This window comes from Lissotriton helveticus, chromosome 9 (assembly GCF_964261635.1).
Source record: "Lissotriton helveticus chromosome 9, aLisHel1.1, whole genome shotgun sequence".
NCBI classification, from domain to species: Eukaryota; Metazoa; Chordata; class Amphibia; order Caudata; family Salamandridae; genus Lissotriton; species Lissotriton helveticus.
In genome coordinates this window covers 1,249,234,575-1,249,250,204 of record NC_136070.1, presented here as the reverse complement: position 1 = coordinate 1,249,250,204, position 15,630 = coordinate 1,249,234,575, and the positions used below count along the sequence as shown (strand labels likewise).

Below are 15,630 nucleotides of genomic sequence, written 5' to 3'. Positions count from 1 at the left end.
GCAGACAGGGAGGCGCGCCGCCGACAGGATGCGCGCTGCGGGGCAGCGGGCCAGGCGTGGGTGACCGGCAGGGTCACGGGTTCGAAGATGCACGCGATGAGCGGGGGGAGGCCCCCTCGTCGCCAATGTAGTGTCCCGGTGTAGGCCTGAACAAGAGACACACTGGGACACGTGCAGTTGTGGTGGTGGCTAGTTTCTCACTGACCACGCCCAGGGCTCTGGGCTATTTATTCAGAAGGGGAGCGCAACGGCGCTCACGTTAGGGCAAACCAAAGACCCTGCACGTCCCAGGGGGGGGATGCACAGGAACAAATGGGAGGGGGCGTGTGCTGCAGTGGTACGCCCCGCTGCAGCAACACTACAGCACCGAAGAGCGTATTATGAGTCACCTGCCTGCCGCCCCTTTCATTGCGGTGAGTCTGCCATGAAGAGGGTGGCTGAGAGGCAACAAAGGGGTCCAGCAGGGCCCCCATACCGCGCCTGGGCCCTGGGGGTGGATGCGGGGGAGGGGTGGTCGTGCTCATGCTGTGCCACCCTGGGTTTGCACCCCCCGTTCCTACCACAGCCTCCAGGAACATGCAGTCGGTGATCTCATGGTGGCGGACTGTATGTTAGGCTCTCCTATGAGCCTTACAGCCTGAGCCTACTGCCGCGAGACTGCCCCAGCACCGCCTGCCCGACCAGGATTTAACTTGTAATCGGGAGTGCACACCACCGCTTTGGCGGTCCTCCAGCAGATGGTGAGGAGGGGGTGCCACTGGAGCACTGCCAAAGTCGTAATAAGGCCCTAAATATACTGTCTTATGGATTTGAGACTAATGAACAGTTCTAAGAAAGCCGCCTTCCTAGCACAGTGATGTTTTGACCATCCTACTTGTTTTTGTGATTTCCAGGTGAAAGATAACTATTCATGTGTAGCGATTTCGCTTGTGAAAAATAAGGTACTTTTCTTTACGAGACTAAATATGGGTTGTATAGTGACTTATTAAGAATGTTCACATTCTAAGTCACTAGCCCACACCAACTCTTGAATAAGCCTTGGTCTGCTCAGCTTCACTACCCTGAGGATTAAATTCCAAATGTATCTACAAGGTGCTCAGTTTTGGGCAGTGGTGTAGCTCGGCCTTCTGCCGCCTGGTGGTTCCAGGCTTTGCCGCCCTGCAGTGGCCGTAAGAGCAAAAAGGGGAGGAGGGTGGTGGTGGTGCTGGCAAACAAATCCAGCATTTGCCGCCTATGCAGCCGCAGGTAAGAGCGCCTCCCCCTGGAGGTGGGGGAGACTGCCGCCCCAAAACTCTTGCCGCCCGGGGTGCACCGCTCCCCCTGCATCCCATTGCTATGCAGCTGGTCCAATCGTAGGGTGAACACAGGAAAAAAGAGATGAAAGGCTACAATCGTTACAGTAGTCCCTTGCTACCCTGTTGTTGAACTATTTCCCACACCACTAGAAAGTTGGGTGTGATTCTTTGCTTGCAGGACTCCAAGGCAGGTGACCACTGGATCTGGGGGCACGGTCAGCCAAGTGGAAGGACCCTGTGGCAGTGCACTATTCTCTCAAGGACTTTACTTTCCATAGATTAGTACAGATGTTGATGGACAGTTCTTTGATCATCTGTGTTTGTGTAAAGCAAGGTCTCTCGACTGATGACGGATGTGTGCATTTTGGCGGAGTCCTGGTCCATCTGCTGTCTTTGGCGGTGAGCAACATCGAAGGAATGGAAATTGTTGTTGCAAATCATCTCAACCGTTTCTTCCCTCAATCTCAGGCATTCTTGGGCTCAGAGATTGTTTTGAGAGAACTTTGTAACTCGCTTGGGACATCAGAGTTTGACCTCTGATTCAGGACATGATTATACATAAGTTTAACTATTGGGGACCAGATCCCAATATGTGAGAATAGATACCCAATATACCACTCACCACAGGTGTTGCTTTCCCCCTTTTTTTGAAACTAACAAATAACCTTTTAAAGATCAGGAAGAGAAGTGAAGGTGATACTTAAGACCCCATGTTTTTGGAAATTGTTGCTCTTCCTACTGCTTATACTGGTGGCTGATGAACCTTTGTAGATGTTGGCGGTTAACCCCCCTTTGTTGTAGCCGCCTCCTCTCCTGTCCAAAACTAACAGGCCCCTGACTTCAGGGTGGAGATTGAACTAGTAGACCTGAAAACATTCTCTCTATCAAGAGAACTGGGAGAGGCCATCGGGTGGTGCTGGCTTCCATCTGGAAGAAAGGTTTATATCCATCATTAAGATCTGTTCCCACCTTGATGACTGGGGAAGGTTATTCATCCTGTTAATTTGTTTGCACCCACTCCCTTTTAAGATGTTCTGTAGGTGGCCATAAAAGCCTTCATTCAGCTCTGGTGGATCCCTTCCAGAAGACCACCCTGAGTTGATGGCAGGCTTGTCAGCCTGTTTAGAAGTGGTAAAGAGAGAAAGAGGCAATGTGCCAAGTCCCCAGCAGTGAACTGGAGCTGCCTCTACCTTGGCAGCATGAGCTGTGTAATAAGAAAGTCAATGTGTGGATGATGTATTCTGCACCCCATCTTTCATAAACGTCCCATCTGGAGCAAACATACTGTGACCAACAAGGAGTGAGATATTAACCTGTTACCAGGACTTGGCGACCTGCTAGAATCAACTCACAGCACTGAGGAAGCAGTAAGTAAACAAACTCAGTCCGAGGACATGTGTCTTTGGTCTCTTCAGAAGACCCCAGTCCACAGACAACGTACAAAAATTCAGAGTTCCAAAATGAAAAACTAGAAAGAACCTTGGCTGGGGTAGCTGTCAGTAAATCATATGACGAGAAAGAGAAATCCGGGTAATGCTGAGAATACGTTGTGCTTTTGGCCATTAAGCAGAGCCTACTAGTCCTTGTTTGTGTAAAGTTGCTATGGTCTGAGACGACCCCATTTGTAAGGAGTGCACAATAAAGGCCCATAACTTAGCTGGTGAGCAGCTCTTGCCCTCAGATGACCATCCAAAAGCCAGACTGGGCATGGTAGAAGTCTTGCTTGATGTATTGTGGGTACAGGATCTGTCTTTCGGCTTGGCCCAACACTTTGATCTGAAGTGCTCACACCCGGTAATGTGCAGGTTTCATAGTTTGTGAGGGAATGAGCAGTTCATTGTAAGGAGTTACTCGGGGGCTCACCATAACTGGGGAAGTTCAGTATTCTTTAGTTTTTGTTTCATAACTGCAAGGTCCCTTCAAATTACATTTTAAGGGTATGTATGTACTCCGCTAAAAAAACAAGGTTACTAGGGCGTTATAGTTAGACTCAGATTTCACTCGTGAAAAACAGAAGGTATAGCTGCTTGAGCTAACTATAACTTACGACCACCGCAATGCACTGCTTACGACCACATATTGCATCACTGATAACATGATCAATGACATCACTGGTGACCTCACTAATTACTTCACTGATGACATCATCCATTGATTGCAAGTGTTTTTTTAGATTTCTGCATGTTTAACATATATACTAAGATACCACAAAAGTTAAATTAGTATACCTTGTGTACTACTAATGAGTAATTCGATTTTTTTTAACATATAACATTTTAGTGGCTGTTTGTTTCCGTGTGTGAATGGATGTGTGTGTGACTGGTTGGCTGTGTAGGTGAATAAGTGGGTGTGTGAGTTGCTGTATGGGTTAGTGATTGCTGTGTGAGTAGCTGTATGGGTTAGTGAGTGGCTGTATGAGTAGGTGAATAAGTGGGTGTTTGTGTAGCTGAATGGGTTAATTATTGGCTGTGTGAGTAACTGTATGGGTTAGTGAGTAGCTGTATGGATGAGTGAGTAGACGCATGAGTGCATGTATAGATGTGTGAATGGGTATGTAAGTGGTTGTGTGAGTGACTCTGAGAGGCTGTATGGGTGAGTGACTGTGTGAGTAGATCTATGGTTGTGTTGGTATGTAAGTGGATAAAGGTATGTCCGTTGTTGTGTGAGTGAGTGGATGTGTGAGTGAGTGGTTCGGTAGATAATGTAATCAGTTATGTCATTTTAGATGTCAATAGTGATGTCATTGACCAGGGTGCGGGTATAGTTAGCTCAGGTAACTATAACTGCGGAATTTCACTGGTTTTGTACAAGAGAAATCTGAGCCTAAATATAACGTCCCTGTAACCTTTGTTTTTTGCAGTGAATTTCTAAGTTTTTTTAGTCAACTTCCTGACTATGAAGTCCCTGTCAACTTTATTTTTATTAGAAAATAAAATTTTAAAAAGCTTACACGTTCACTAATTGTAACCTTTGACAGTGAGTGTGTGTGTGTGGCTCTACAGATCTTTGAGTGGGTGTGAGATTGTCTGTGGTGTGGGTCTGTGACTGGGTGTGTTAGTTTCTGTGTGGGTCTATGAGTGACTGGGGGTGCGTGAGTGTCTGAGTGAATCTGTTAGTGGATGCGTGAGTATCTGAATGGATCTGTGAGTGGGTGCGTGAGTGTCTGACTAATGTGAGTATCTCAGTGGGAATGTGAGTGGGTGCGTTTGTCTCAGTGTTTATGCGAGTGCTTGAGTGTCTCAGTGAGTAAGTGTAAAAGTGGGTGTGTGAGTGTCTGAGCAGGTGCATATGTGTCTCGCTGGGTGTGTAAGTGGGTGTATCAGTGTCTGAGCGGGTATGTGAGTGGGTGCCTGGGTCTGTGGTGTTCCACAACAGAACCACCATCTCCTTTATCCAGCAAGAGTCCACAGTTGTGCACAAAATATTTATCCAAGTGGAGTACTTTCTACTAGTTAATTACTAAGTGTTACCTCATTAAGAAAATATTCAGTACGGCCAGGAGGAAATGTCACCAGTGACCTTAGACAGTGTGATTGTTCCTCATGCATCTTTATCCTGAAATCTTTGATAACATGAATATTCCTATAGAGAAGACACAGAGACTACAAAGAAGTAAATCTCCACCAAACAAAGGTCCTTCTTCTTAACTATATGAAGTAAGTGTTTCTTTGTTTGGTAGAGATGTCCTCATTCATCTGCATCAAGAACGCCTCTCAAATCGGCAGATATCTGCTGGGGGGGTCTCTTCTTAAACTGTCAATCATCCTGACAAAAAGTGGGAAGAGCTATGCATACTACTAAGGTGGACGGGCCAAACGGGCAAAGCTTCCAAGTGATTTGCACATTTACATACTCCTAGTAATTTAAAGGGCGAATCATGGACTCTGCTCTCACCAGTTAACGACAAGAAATAACCCACTTGTCACAGTCACTAAAGATTGGAGTCCAGCCAAGAATTAGTGGAGGATGGTGGCTGTGCAGCACCCCTCACCAGATTGATTTTAGCCCAGGGGACCCCAACCCCCAGGGTCTGACACATTTTTGAAAGGGGAGGGGGACTGCGCGGCCTCCCTCCCTGGGCTGATTTCAGCCCCTGGGGCCTGGTCAAACATTATTTGGGGCGTGCAAAATCAGCCCAGGGACCCCACCCCCCAGGCCTGCCCTCTTGCTCCTGAGGGCATTGGATCACATCCAGGACACCCAGTGGGCCGGTTTGGAGACTGTGGGGGGAGCCCCAATTCCCCTGCGGTCTCTGTCGGCTCCACGCCTCAAACAGGAGCCGGCCTTGCTCCCGCATGGTCCCTGCGTGTAGGAGCAATTCTGTCATCTGTTTTCCTGCCTGCTTGACAGCAGGCAGGAAAACAGATGAAGACTCTTGCTCCCAGCGAGCTGGAGCAGTTGTCCTCTTCCTACCCACTGGGAGTGGACTCACTGTTTGCTCTCACTTGGTGGGAGATGTCAAAGCTCCTGCCAAGTGAGAACAAACAGCTATGCCCCATGGGTGAATATCCCGGGACATAGGGTGCCATACCTGGGGAGTGGCGGTTCCCAGGGCCATTAGTGGCTGCAGGAGGGTGGCTGCGTAGCCCCTCCTTTAATTTTCAAGGGCCTGCCCCGGGGAGGTGGTGATCCCCGGGGCAGAGAACGGTTACAAAAGAAATATAAGAACTAGTCCGCACTTAATAGCGATCTAGAAGCAATTTGATAAAAATTAATTAACATGCTATTACCAGGCTTTGGAGGATGCGGGGGGCATATACTGTTTACTCTGGAAAAGCCTGCTTTAATAATAAATAAGTGTGTGGAAAATAGCTTGGAGCCTGTGTTTGTGGTCCTGTTCTCATCGTACATAAAGTGGTTATTATCACAACCAATGCTCCCTTTTCTATGGCTTTAATGTAAATGTAAATGTATGTGTCTTGTAAAGTGCACTGCTGCCCTGAGGCGTCGTGGCGCTGTAGACCGCTGGGGAACCCGTCCTGGCTATCCCTGTGAGATGGTCCCTACTGGGTATCTCCAAGGTGAAACCAGGCATCCCCGGCATATGTGGGGGGGCGTTGTAGAGATGAGGCAAGCTAATGCCCAGAGTTGCCGAGTGTGATCCCTGGTTAGAGTAGGCACCGAGGCGAGAATTATCGAGTCCGCTGACCCTGGTCCACGACCCTGCCGTGTAATGCGGAATCAAGAGCCTTTATGTGTATTAAGTGCGATAGCTGATGTTTTTAGATCTCGGCTAGACAGCACATGCGCTGTCTTGAAGAGACTGTTGTATTCAATGTGTTGTGTTGCTTGTCCCGCCCCTCCTGCCAGACCAGAAAGTGCTATGACATGGCCCGCGCTGGCCATATCATAGCACTTTTTTACACGACTTCCAGCCATGTTGAACGGCAGCCGTACTGCTATACCAAATGGCTAAAAGACATTGACAACGCCAATAGCTCTCACGTTCAGTGGCATCACTAGGGTTGGAGTCACCCAGTGCGGGTAACTCATGGTGTCACCCCCTCACGACTTACCCCATGAATCCATGATTGACCTCCTCGAGGAGATGTATTCATCTGTGCAGCACCCACGGGGGGGTCCTTCTTCTGGGGCCTTTCCAAGCCCACTCCTCTACACCGGAGTCTAAAGCACCGCAGAGGTGTTACCCATCCTTTCATAACTCCTCCCAGTGTGTTTATCTTACTGTGCCGGTTTATCCTCTTCTGGTTTAGGGTTTAGTATTACACCGACATTGTTTGTGGCATCAAACAATATGCAGAGAGGTCTGCGTGCTTTCAGTGGACCTGGTGCAAGGAAAGAAATGCTCCCTCCGCCGTTTGAACTGCGTTATATAGCATTAATCAGGGCTCTGGTGCCACTGCACCCTCTGCACCAAGGGTAGCTGCGCCCCTGGGTGTTTTCTTTTCTGTACAGATCTCACCCTGTTTTGCATTTCAGTACAGTGAGTTCCGAGTGTGTTTGTCTGCTTTTGGTGTGTGTGTGTGTGTCGCCGGTTCATATTTGGGTTGGAGTCTTTCTGCGTTTGAAACAGTCTCCCCGTGGGGTCTCCTGACAGACGGGCCCCCCAGTGGTCTTTGCATGGGGTGGTGTATGCGCGTGAATGTGCGTGCCTGCATTCGCTGCATGCAGGTTTCTCGTAAACTTGTGTCTCTGGCATGTACTGGTCTCTGGTTACAAGCAATAAACGCAACGCTGGCCTGCTGTGGGGTCTGTTGTATTGTCCGTGCAGCGACACCCGGGCCTTCAGGAGCATGTTCGAGCGGGCAGAGTTCCCAGACCCCCCAGCCTACGTGCCGCTCACAGAAATGCTGTGAGCAGTGGACAAACCCCCCCCCCCCCCCCCCCCCCCCCGAGCAGCTGTCATATTCACCCTGCGCTGCGAGCGGACGGCGGCAGGAGGAGGAGGAGGAGGAGAGACGCGCACACCCCCGGGAGGGGATACGGGAGTCGGGCCAAGTGTCTCCGCGGGCTTGTGCGGAAGGGGTGGATGGAACCATCTATCAATGACAGGAGGGTGGGGGCGCAGGAGGGGATCATCTGTCAAGGATGTGTGGGGGGGAGTCTATCCAAAAATAGGAGAACGGAGCTCGGCGTGGGCAGTGATGAAAACAGCGGGTCAGGGAGCCACGTCACGTGAGTGACGTTTCGAACGTTGTCTCGTCACGGTGTCACCCCGTGCGGTCCGCACCCAACTAGTGACACCACTGCTCACGTTGCAGCGATCTACTGGCTTTGCCAATGCTTGTTTTACTATTTTACCTATGCAGGATCGAAGTTTCCTACCATTACAACAAGCGGGCCTATTCACAAAGGCTTATGGGAGTAAGTAAATTAGTACTCTTTAAATCACTCCTGCATGCCTTTATGAATTAGCCCCAAGACATCTAAAATGGGAATAAAACGTAAATATTCAGAGAATATTCTTATACAATTAGTACAAATAGAAAAGAATGTGGCCTCTGGGCACTTGCACTATTAGGGAGTTTGACGTTTGGGGGCCTATTGACAAAGGCATGTGAAGAAGAACTGATGCAGTACTTCTGCGGTACTCCTAAATGCTTCTGTGAATTGCCCCATGGACTTTTGTTTTGCATAGCTCGTTTCTTCAAATGGTAGCGTGATGCTGTGTGTACATTTGCAGCTGTACAGCACTTTTAAGGCGAAACTTGGGTGCCCACCTGTCCGTGAGGTACACGCTGTGTTTGTTAATTCAGATATATGCTCGTTGTCCGTCTCCAATCCTACAACAGACGCATGTGCTGGTACTTGAATGTTGCTGTCTGGCAGCCAATGGGATGGCTGCTTTCAGACTAGAATGCTGGTTGAGGCCTAGTCGATTTGGTCTGAAATCCTCAGCCTAACGGGCGATGGTTCGAATCCTGCTGCCGGCTTGAATATGTCTGCTTAAAGGTCTGTTTCATTTCGAAAAATCTGTTCAGGTCCATCTCTCGCCACCTCGGTTGTCCAGGTGAACTTTTGTGGTCTTTATTGCGTTTTCTCCTTCCCTCGACATCTTTGCTGGTGACACTGAACTTGTTTACTGCACAGGTGCAAGGTTTAGCTCATTCCACTTTCTCCGTGGCGTTGTCCACTGCAATTGCAGTTGCATATTCCACTCACAGACTCGCTACATCATTTACTATCTGCTGCGTAAATTGGTGGTTTTAACGAAGTAATGTTTCTAGCTCAAGCAGCTCAAAAGTGAAAGTTCCCCCATCTGTCCCAATGCATTCCTGCAGAGTGACAAACACTTTGCAATGTTGATGGAACACCTTTTAGTTGCTGATCCCTCTTCCCGGGACTTGAACTGGACCTAATGAAGTGAGTCCTTTTTACCAGACCCTATTAATGTTTGTTAAAATTGCAAATGAATGTCTATTGCCACAGACTATGTTCTATGACGCCACACAATTTGCTTTTTCTAGCCTCACTCTGCCACATTATTTAGTAATCCATTGCCTTCTACCTCAAGTGGTCCTGACTATACCCCCGCATCCAGGACATATGCTGAAATCTGTCTGCCATTTGTAGTGGCGCTGTGAGGCTGCTGCTGAAGCTGGATTTGGTGTAGACCCAGCCCTGTGACTTCCTTTGTTGGAATAATGATGTTTAAGCTATGTTGTTTATGTATTGTACGCCTTAAGTTAGCATTTGCGGCACCATTGTATGTTTAGTCGCTATTTTGAGAAACTAATTTTGCTCTCTGCCTCTGCTGAAAGCAGCTGTGGTAGTTTTCGTTTCTCCATGGTTGGGCCTTGCCGTACCAATGAATATACTGTTCTTATTAGCGCATACCTTTCCCACTAGATAGAGGCCTGCTCCCATCTTTGGAGCGGCGGGCACAGGCAGAACGACCTTGGCATTAAGATAGCGCGTCACAAGTCTCAGGATCGAAACTCATCCTTCTGTACCTTCTTTGTCCAGCTGCCTCCAACTGGAAATTTCCAGTCAGGGCGTGTCTTCATTGGTTCTGAATTGTACATAATGTATCACCCTGTTTGCTGAAGTTAGTCCCTCTGCAGCACTCCCAGGAGGCTGGTCAGACTGGACTCCGCTCGAGTGTATCTGAATAAATTATACTTGGTTTGTATTCTTTACTGTCTTACCGACTTCATTTGTATGGAAGGCTGAAAGGTGGTCGCGAGTGACCCGGGTGGCCTAATTGGGTCACTTCCTTCACCTTGAACCTTTCAGTAACTCTGCAAAACTGAGCAGAAATTGCAAATCATTCTTTCCAAGTTGCCTGATGAATTTCCCAATGTAAAGCAACTGGCGTACTTTACGCTTTCCATACTGGGCAGATATACAACAACCGAAAAGTCTCCCATTAACCCTGGTTTGATCCATTCCTGTCACTTGCACGAGGTCCATCCAAACAAGTGGGCAGCAATTGTATCGGAACAAGCGGGGGAACTCTGGGCAGTAGGAATTGTGGCTTCCTGTGGATTCAGAAAGTTTGCATCACAGTAATGTGAAGATAATGTGTGATTGTAGGCAAAGTTTGAAGTGAGCAGAGCATTGTGGGTAAGAAACCATCATGGGATCCACGTAGGACTTACCACCCTGAACACCCCTGGATGTCTAGTTTCAGAAATGTCCAGGTCTGATAGGTTTCCCAAGTTGGCATCTACCAAACCCTAAAACGTGCATCCATTCACCATGGCAAGTGGGACAATATTGAGATTTAGCTCGAACTCTCGTGGCCCATCTGTAAACAAGCATTGGAAATGCAATAGTCGGTGCATTTGGTGGAGTTGGAGCTACTGGCATTGTAAATGCCAATATTTTGTACATATTCTGCAGATATGCCCTCCCCACCATAATACAATAAAGAACTCTGTTGTATGTTTTTTTGTGGTATTTTGTACAGCATTAAGTGCCCTTTTGTTATTTTGAAAAGCTCTTTTGTTTTATATACTTCAAGTAATGCATGGCAATTTAAATATGTAACATAAACACAATAGTACTCTACTGTGCAAAGTGCAATGCTTTTGTATGAAAAACATGCGTCATGGCAACTGTGCATACATTTTTTTAAAGCACTGCTCAATTTGGAAGAAATGGCTTATTGATATTTGCAAAAGTTATTTCGGTGAAAATAGCCCTCAACATCCTTTAAACACCATGCACATGCTTGGAGCGGCATCCTGTCTGACTCTGTGAAACAGAAGCATGCACAAGTTGTGAAGGGACGATGAAACACTTAAGGCTCAAGTGAGCGAGATCTATGGGGTATGACGTGCCCCTGTTTTAAAAAAAGAAAAAAAATTTATTTGATAAAGCCGTTTCAAGAAGGCTTTTAATTAGGGCTTCCGGTTTTACGGTATTTATATTATTGTCATTTCCGTCTGTATTTATCCATATTTATTTTTTGGTAATTTTACCTGTATTTATCCATATATGTTTCAGGTTTTGTGAAAAAATGAAGCTGAAATGTGTATATTTCTGCATTTATATGACCAGTTAATGCACACTTGTGCCTGAACGCCTCACAGGTTTCAATGATATGTACACACTCGGATGATAAACTACACACTTATAAGAAAACTTGCACATTTTAGTATCAAGGTTCTGCAAATCTACTGCAGTTTAAGGCTCTGTACTAAAGTTCCTTTGTTTTTTTGAATCCCTTGTGTGTCAATCCGCACAGCTTTTGGCCTGGCAGTCATGTTTGACAGCATTCAGAATCACTCAAAATCAACCCCATTTCCGTTTTTATCCACATTTAAAAATAAATACAGACCGGAAAATAAATGGTTTTCTGTCTGTATTCATCTGTAAAAACGGAAAACAGGGAGCCTTAGTTTTAATATAAAACCGTCCCTGAATGGTTAATGCCAACCTTGAGGTTCCGCCATCTGAAAGCGAATGAAAGTAGGGGGAGAAACAGAAGTAAAGAAAAAACCAGACTTCTCACCATGGTGCCTGCTAGCAAATGCATATTTTGTGTGGGTCTGATTAATCACCAAATGGAAAAGCTGATTGGGAACTAGAATAGACTTTAATTGCTGAAGTTACTTAAAGCCTCATGATGTCAAAGATTTTTTATTTTTGAGAGGTAACTTGAAGGTGTTAGCAGCCGAGTTCTGGACTGCATTCTTTTAATGGACACTTCCAAAAAAATGTTTGCACTTGGTACAGTCTGATTGTGTATTGGTAAAATATATATTTTGAAAGCACTTGTTTTATATTAAACCCTAAATCTTTTTGCACTCTTTGTAGCAGCCATATACTGTGTGTAATAACATTTTAAAATAATGATTTACATATTCACAGTGCTATCTTCAGAGGCTAGGAACTCAAATCACTAAATGCGCATGTCACTATTTTCTAATGCGCCAACATAGGTTCAGTTCTGAAACGCTTTAGTTACACACAGACATCCGCAATCATCAAATTTAACATGGTGAAATGTCATAGTGTAAGAGTGCATTACCCAAGCACTAATGGAAAAAAAGGGGGGTGGATTGAAAGCCTTTGTATTGGCAGTAACTACAAATATTAATTTAGCTAGATGAGAAATCCAAAATTTGGACGGGGAAGATGGCGATTTCGAGTATTTCGGGGTTTATGAAAGGGTCTTTCACGGTGTAATACACAAAGTTCCATGTGACCGTATTTTTATGCATGTGTAAACTGTGAGGTGGGTGGAGGGGTGGGGTCCCCGAACGTATTATTGTAAACAATAAATGCATTTATTTATATAACAAATTGAGAACATTCAAACATCTAGCTAATCAGTTAGCAATTACATCCTGTTCTTGTTTTTCATGTTTGCATGTTTAATTATTTGTAGAGGGTTAACCTAACTAGAGAGAAACTGAGCACTGAAAGGGAGGAACAGAAGAGTGAATAAGGGCGGGACCATTACAAACTATTTAGGATCATTTACAATTATCCGGATTTCGTATTTTGCTTTTTCATTTACAATGGCAATAGCTCAAACTCTTGTAAATGAGACCTCTGTCACTATTGCCCCAGGCTGCTTCGAAAGTGAAAGCTTGCATGGCCCGCTGAAAGTTGCAGGAAAGTATGCCGTATTTGGCTCTATTTGATGGACTTTTATATAATTTTGACAGTTGTAATTTTGCACATTTGTCATTTTAGTACGGTATATCGGTTGGTTGCCTTATGAGAGAGCTTATGTCCAACTCAGCAAGTTCGGTGCACAATTAAAAATATATATATAATTTAAAATAACACTTACCTTGCCGTGCCGGGTCCCGCGTCTCTGCTCTCCTCATCCGACAGGCACAGGAAGTAAAGCCAGGCTCACTGTGCCACTGGATTCAAGCTAGCCTGGCTGATGAAGGGTAATACCCAGAAACCGGTCCCAGGATGCTTGTTTCTGGTCCAGGGAGGACCTGGCCTGGCACTTTGGTCTGGACTGTTCCCATGAGGCACAGGGTCATGACTAATTTGCATATGGCTGGGTCTAAGCTTGGGTGGCATGGTGAGCTAAATAACAATGGATTTAACCCAAATCTCTAGTCTGGGGGTGAATGTATGATTTATTCAGCATTCCGTCGATCATTTGTTTGCGTACCCCTGACCAATCACAACTCTGCAATGCAGCATTATGAGTAATTTTGCGTGCCCTGGTTCGACGCTCAACCAGGGAATGGTGGCCTGGGGTTGTTCTCCACGCAGGCTGTAATGCAGCCTTCCTGGAGCACAGGGATAGTGCGCGTGATTGGTTTGGGCGGCCCGAGAGGGCTGACCAAACAGTCATGTGCACTTAGGACTGGGCAAACCACTCCTCCCCTGCCCGGCCCTGAGAGCAGAGCAGCTCTGCCAGCCCCCAAAAGGCCGGAAACATAAAATGATAATAACTCCGTTATCATTTTAGGTTTATTCTTCCTCACACATCTTAAAATCAGTGGGACGACGCTCCTCCGCCATAGCGGAGAAGCTGCCCCGGGTTCAGTGGGGATTTCTTACCAGTTTTGACTTCATATTTTACTACTTGCGAGGGACTGAGAGCCTCCGTTTTGCCTGGAATTCAATTGGCTAGCTACATTTTTTTAATTCAACCTGGAGAGTAAACCAAGCACTACTGAATTTTTTTTTAAGTGATCTAATCACAGAATCCACAACACGCTCCCTTCAATCAGCAAGTGAAGCACTACAAAGAGTTAGAATAACTGACCAAGCTCCTGTGGTAATTGTCAGTAATGTAAATGCTTAAACGTTTGTGCACCTAGTACCTGCGGCTGTTCTCCTGCGTCTCGACTGAGCTCCTGGTGGTACAGAATGAACCTGAAACGCAGGCCCAGCCAGTTTGTGTCCACTCAGGATATGGAGGTGACTGAGAGGTGCACTTTTTTAAGTGCAGGTCAACGAGGGAAACTCCTCAAATCGCTGGAATCTGCAGAGTAACCTCAAACTGGTGCTGGGACAATCCACACATTCAAGTGCTCACCTTCCCACATGTATATTGAGGCCCACCTGTATCACAGGGTCACGCGACTTACTGGCCCGATCCCACACATGACGAGGATAGGAGAGATGGGAAAGAAGGGACAGAAAAGAATCTGCAAATATGAGCCAAAGGGACAGAGAGAGCCTGGTGGTGGATGAAATGCATGAGGTGCAAACAAGACTAATCAGCCTAGATATTAAGCACCCGACATTCAGCAGCGCTGCCTGGGGACTTCTGAGAAACCTTTGGGTATTGGCACGTATTATTTTACAAATTAAGCCTTGCATTATCCCCTCTGACAAACCATGGGTATAGAAGATTTGCACTGTGAGATTTCTTGCAAGACCTCCATGGGAGAGATAGTATGTTGCTGTGCCCACCGTAATTGTGTATACTTTTGTCATTATATTACTATGCCTGCCTGATGGTCGCCTTGTGGGAAAGCTCAATACATTAGACCTGAGTTGGCAATGGTGACAAGTCAATGATAACAGCTATACAGATGATGGGTTCACTTGAAAAGGTATTTCAGATGTCATAGGTCTGAGTTGTTTATTATTAAACGTTACTACAAGAGCAGTAGGACTGATTTATTTACTATGTAACACCTGCCAAAGCCAATAGGCTTTTAACTCATTCGCTGCTTCTGTCGGCCTAGGGCCGTCGTGAGCACTACCTCTGTAGTGCTGCGCACGTCCATTGGCCGACGTGGCCTGCCCACTCTTCAAAGCTGCAGCACTGCTGCGGATTTTCCGGCCGCTGTAAACAGGTTACGGGTAAATTGTTTTCGCACTGTGTTGAAGCCTGCAATCAGGTATTTTGTCACATAAACGTTCACAGATCACCTTTCTAGGGATGGATTTTGGTGTTGGTTAGCAGCTTTGACAAGTCCTACGGGTAGAGGATTTCCACTAAAATAATTCTTGCTAGAATATTTTATGAAGGATTTGCAGGCTTAGCTGTCTGCCAGAAGCTTGTAATAAAAAATTAAAAAATTATGCGTACAACTTATATATAGATATATCCATATAGATACATTGAGGACCTTTGGGTCAGCCATGTTCTGCCATTGGTCTGTCTGAGTGTCATTTATACTCTGCTTCCACCTATGGCAGTGGACTGCATGGAGAAATGGTTCAGTCCACATCAGTCATTGGGTCTCTTGCCTTTCGAATGATGGCATTTCTGATCTCATGGGCACATCCACCTAAAAATTATTGTGCTTCAATGTTTGAGGTGGTTGTCCAGTCCCTTCATTTTCAATGTTATCATTCTACAGTTCCTCTTTTATTTCTTGGCTTCTCCTCTTCTTTTGTTTATTTATTTTAATTCTTATGTGCATACTACAGCTGCCTAGGAGTACTAAGGGACTGCTTCCTTGCTGCTCATTTCCTGTGCACTTCTCCGCAT

General features: G+C 46.1%; 1 protein-coding gene across 3 annotated transcripts in view; it reads left to right on the top strand.

Annotated features, from left to right (window-relative positions):
- The window catches only part of LOC144782429 (solute carrier family 26 member 6-like), a 235,226-nt gene that overhangs the window by 19,899 nt on the left and 199,697 nt on the right, over positions 1–15,630 (top strand). The window contains exon 1 of one of the 3 annotated variants that reach the window (XM_078661783.1): positions 8,675–8,708. The exons of the other annotated variants lie outside the window; for them this stretch is intronic. The gene's annotated coding sequence lies outside the window, so the exon portion shown is untranslated. Of the gene's footprint in view, positions 1–8,674; positions 8,709–15,630 lie in introns of those variants that run through there. 3 annotated transcript variants of the gene reach the window in all.